The sequence below is a fragment of the Nematolebias whitei genome, chromosome 12, assembly GCF_014905685.2.
Source record: "Nematolebias whitei isolate Nwh7 chromosome 12, NemWhi1, whole genome shotgun sequence".
Classification (NCBI taxonomy): Eukaryota; Metazoa; Chordata; class Actinopteri; order Cyprinodontiformes; family Rivulidae; genus Nematolebias; species Nematolebias whitei.
Genome location: NC_056509.1, coordinates 22,449,099 through 22,454,453, shown reverse-complemented (window position 1 = coordinate 22,454,453; position 5,355 = coordinate 22,449,099).

The following is a 5,355-nucleotide window of genomic DNA, read 5'->3' as shown; positions in this document are numbered from 1 at the left end:
CAAAAAAAAAAAAAAAGTTTGTTATTGCAACTTTCGTAAATTTTATGTGTAGGGCAGCCATGTTTGATTCTGAAGTCAAGGCTGGTCAGAAACCTTTGATATTTTGAGTCAAATTTAAACTTCTAGAGTTGTTGTTGTTTTTTTTTTATGGTTAGTTTTCTGAGTATAAAAAAAATGTAGCTACTAGGGAGCACAAGCCAGTGTATCTCTTGTGCCGGTCCCAAGTCCTAGTAAATGGTGAGGGTTGTGTCAGTAAGGGCATCCAACGTGAAAAGCTTTTGCCATAACTAATATGCAAGTTCTTCTAAGCCGCAATATACCGGATTGGTCAAGGTCTGGGTTAACAATGACAAGCAGGGTGCCAGCAGAAATGGTGCCACTGTCAATTGAAGACCATGAGGTGGGAAACGTGTCAAGAGCGAATGACAATAAAGAATCTCTGAATCTCTTTGAATCTCTGAGGGTTGCAACTCTAAATGTGGGGACAATGGCAGGCCAAGGTAGAGAGCTGGCTGGCATGATGCAGAGAAGGAAGGTAAATGTTTTATGTGTCCAAGAGAACAAGTGGAAGGGCAGCAAAGCTTGCCGCATTGGAGCAGGGTTTAAAATGTTTTAGCATGGTGTGGATAGAAAGCGAAATGGAGTAGGAGTGGTCCTGAAGGAGGAGTTGGCAAAGAATGTAGTAGAGGTCAAGAGAGTGTCAGACAGGGTGATGTGTCTAAAGGTAGAAGAAAAAAGTTTTGTAAGCTCAATCATCCAGGTAGATAAAAGCAAAAATGGTTAAATCATGTCATCTGGACCTCTTTCTTTAATTGAAGAAACATTTTGTCCCCCATCCAGAGGACATCGTCAGTCTGCGGCCTGCCTACCAGATCTGTCCCAAGAGTAGCCTTCATTGCTGCGCTTCAAGCCAACCTCTGGGTAAAGAAGGCTACTCATGGGACAGATCTGGTTGGCAGGCCACAGATTGACGAAGTCCTCTGGATGGGGGATGAAACATTTCTTCACTTAAAGAAACTGGTCCAGATGACATGATTTAACCATTTTTGCTGAAGAAGTAGAAGGCCTGATGCTAAACGTTGTCAGTGGTTATGCTCCACAGGTTGGATGTGATGGGAAGGAAAAAGATACATGGTGGAAGGATCTAGCTGAAGTGATAGAGAGTATTCCCAGGGAGGAGAGAGTGGTGATCAGAGCAGACCTGAATGGACATGTTGGTGAAGGAAACAGAGGGGATGAGGAAGTGATGGGCAGGTTTGGTGTCAAGAAAAGAAACCAGGAAGGACAGATGATGGTGGATTTTGCCAACAAAATGGAAATGGCTGTAGTAAACGCCTATTTCCAAAAGCTGGAGGAACATAGAGTGACCTACAAGAATGGAGGCAGGAGTATGCAGGTAGACTACATTCTGTGTAGAAGAGGAAACCTGAGGGAGATTGGGGACTGTAAGGTTGTGGCAAGGGAGAATGTGGCCTGACACATCAGCTGGTTGTGTGTAGAATGACTGTTGTTGTGAAGAAGAGAAAAAGAGTAAAATCAGAGAAGACCAAATGGTGTAAGCTGAAGAAGGAAGAATGTTGTGAGGAGTTCAAAGAGGAGCTGCTAAAGGCTCTGGGTGATAAGAAAGAGCTTCCATATGATTAGGCTATTTGAGCAAGAATAATTGGAAAGACAAGTTGGAAGGTAATTGGTGTGGTATCTGGACAGATAAAAGGTTAGCCAAGAATAAATATAACAATGAAATGACTGAAGAGAGGAGACAGGAATATAAGGAGATCCAACGTAGAACAAAGAGGGAAGTAGCACAGGCAAAGCAGAAGGGTATGATGAATTGTATGCGAGGCTGGACACTAAAGAGGATGAGAAGGGCTATTGCAGTTGCACCATTGAAAGACCAATTGGCGATACAGAGTGATCAGGCAAAAAAGTATGTGCAGCAGTTAGGCTTGCTAAAGATAGAAATGGTAATGTTTGAACAAATGAGGAGAGTTTGATGGGAAGATGGAAAAAGTACTTGAGGAGCTAATTAATTAACTACTTAGGGTCCATGGTAAAGAGATAAAAATAGAGAGTCCAGGCAGGATGGAGTGGATGGAGAAAAATTTCAGGGGTGATTTGCAACAAAAGGTTGTCAACAAAGGTCAAAGGAAAAGTTTGCAAGACAGTGATGAGACCATCTTTGTTGTATGGTCTGGAGACAGTGGCATTAACTAAAAGACAGGAGAAAGAACTGGAAGTGGCAGAAATGAAGATGTTGAGGTTCTCCTTAGAAGTGACAAGGATGGGTTAGATTAGGAATGAGATCATCAGAGGTACTGCACAGGTTGAACAACTGGGAGATAAAGTTAGAGAGACCAGACTGAGATGGTTTGGACATGTCTAGAGGAGGGACAGTGCCAGTGGATATATTGGTAGGAGGATGTTGGAAATGCAACTGCAAGGAAAACGACAAAGAAGAAGGCCAAAGTTGAGATATATGGATGCAGTTATAGAGGACATGGAGGCAGTTGGAGTGAGGACGGAGGATGCAGAGTGAGAAGGAGGAGGTTGACTCGCTGTGCAGATCTCCGAAGAAGAAGTTTTCTGAATACAAAAGGAACGAGTATAAGTAAAACCCATCAGTAAGTGTAACAAAAGGCAACTCAATGCTTCAAGTTTATCTGTTAACCTTTAGACACATTTGAAGGGAAAAATACACGGTGATCTGACAACAACATAATTAGTATAAGTACTGTACCAATACACAATATCTTTGTAAAAGAAGCTAGTTGAAAACCTGAGAAACCTGACCCTAACTCAGGTAACTAAACACCAAAATCTATAATAAAGCATCTGCAACCATCAACGTTCTTTAGGCATTTTTCTTTTTAAATTCACACCAGTGCAGATGCAGTAACCAAACATGCTGTACATACTAAAGATACTGTACCTGCACAAACAGCTCAGTATACAGAAGAAAAAAGCCGAGCTGATTTCACGTAACAGAGGTTTGTGATTACAATTCACTTTTTTTTTCTTTTTTTTTTTACAAAACCAACCCCCTGCATTCACACTGAAACTAAAAACAGTCTTTCTTTTGTTGTCTTCTTTTTTTTTTTTTAAATATTCAGAACATTGAAAAATACATCAGAGTTGATGATTTTGTTGTCCTTATGAGCCAGATAAACCCTGTTTTGTGTCTGCAAAAGAAAAACAAAACCTTTGATTTAATTTGAGCCCAGTGGTGGCATAGCAGGACATCAGCCTTCTGAATTTGGCAGGGGTCTTTGTTGCCTTCACAAGAGAGGCTAGGCTCCTGCTGGAACTTAGCCACCACACTAAGAGCCAAAAAATGCTGCATGGACAATTCCCCCCACTCTGTTTTTAATGGTCGTACACAGAGGCAATAATCATAAAAAGCCAGGGTCTCTTTCTGAATGGTTACTGACATTCGTCTCCTACAGTAACCACAGTTCCAGCGCTGGGCAATTTCCCCTCAACATGCAAAACTGTGAGGACAAAATGTGGGACCTGCCATTCTCTATGCATATTAAAGACACTTGTCATCAAGACGTCACCCAGGAGCTATGAGAACAAGAGGTACAGTTCCTCCGAGACAGACTCACTCACCATCAAAACCATGAAATTAGACCCGGGAAAATATCCTTGTGATGGGAAAAATGCTACACTTTAGTGCATTTTGCATATAAAAAAAACTGAAACGGATGCATGTAAATTGCCTGTGCCACAAAGACAAATTGGTAATTCAGGTTTGGAATGAAAATGACACTAAAGTGCAAAAAGGAAATGGTGCAGCGTGAAAGGAATAAGGGTTGTTAAAATGTCACATTTGAGATTCTGTGCCTTTAGGAATCGAGATGTATTGTTAGAGGAAATGTGATAAACGCAAGCCAAATGTACGAGTAGCGAATAGAGCTTCGTGTACACCACATTGTCTTAGTCAACGAGCTCAGAGCGACGCCCACAGAACAGACACAAACTGATGAATGCACAATTTGTGGTTATATGCTTCCTTGCACCTTTCTTTTAGGAACTCATATGTTTTCTGTATAATGACAAAAAAAAACATGTACCCACACAGTGACATTCAGGACACAAACAAAAACCAAATGTTGAGTTGTTCAAAGCAATGGCAAATTTTATAAATTGTTTGAGCTCATGTATTTGCACTGAGAGAAGGAACACAAATGGTAACGTTTGAAATCTTAATGTAAGCTAAAAAGCCCAGGTAAGTTTTCAGCAGCTCAACCTTTTTGATCAAATGACACTTGCACAAGAATATCAGTGGAAATTTTATGTTTGGTGCTTGTATCTAAAATGCAGTATTCAGATTTCTTCCTTTATATGGGTGCTGATGAAACAAAGCCCCCTTGGTTTGTCCCTGGGCTCCTCAGTGCCCAAGTCCAGTGCCCTCCAGGATGACAAATGGCCTTAATGAAATTGGACATCTCAGCATACATGCATAAGAGGATGTTAAATATTGATAGCCAAGATCAACGTAGCGGTGCATATTCCACTCTTTAATATTTTAAGTGTCAGACAGTCCTTATTGTCTATCTACTGGGGGGGCTGAGAGGTGGTGTTGGGGGGTAAATCACTGTCTGCGTCCCTCAGGTCTCTTTCAGACACATATGATGGCCGAGGCAGCAATCATTCTGTTACGAATGACAGCACTCAGGTTTGCACTTTGCATATATGCTCAACTAAAGTGAGTCAAGGCAAGTCTTTTCATAAATTTTCATTCCAATCTTGCAGGATTATGCGTTGAGGGGTGGCATATGTAAGGCCCTTTGCATACTGCATGACGACCCAGCTATGCTCTCCACGAATTACATAACTTATTAGAACATGGCTGGATCATAGCAAATTTGATAAACCTCCTTCAGTGTGAAGAATATCATGATTCACCTATAGGCTGTTAGTGCTTGGCTAGGTTTTCCAGGCTTTTTTATCTTACTAAAATTGTGTAAGGATGCAAAAGGATGGAGGGTTATTCCACCCAGCATCATGCTTATACCATGATTGAAGTCTAGGCAAGAGGATAGTATGGTAACCTCAGCTTCAGATTATTGACAAATGTGCCAACCCTTAATGTGCAAACTCTATGTTATAAATATGCTGCCATTGCGCTCCGCCCAGGCCTTAGCTACACTGGTTGCTCAGTGATATTCCACTTTAATGTCACTATGGAAGTGTTGCAGAAGATGAAATCTAGTGTAGACCTATCATGTTCGATGTCTGAAGACCTCTTCAAAACTCTGGAATGACCATAAGAGATCACCACCTAGCATGAATAAAGATAGAAGAATGGATGGCTGGATGACTGGCTGGCTGGCTGGCTGGCTGGCTGGATGG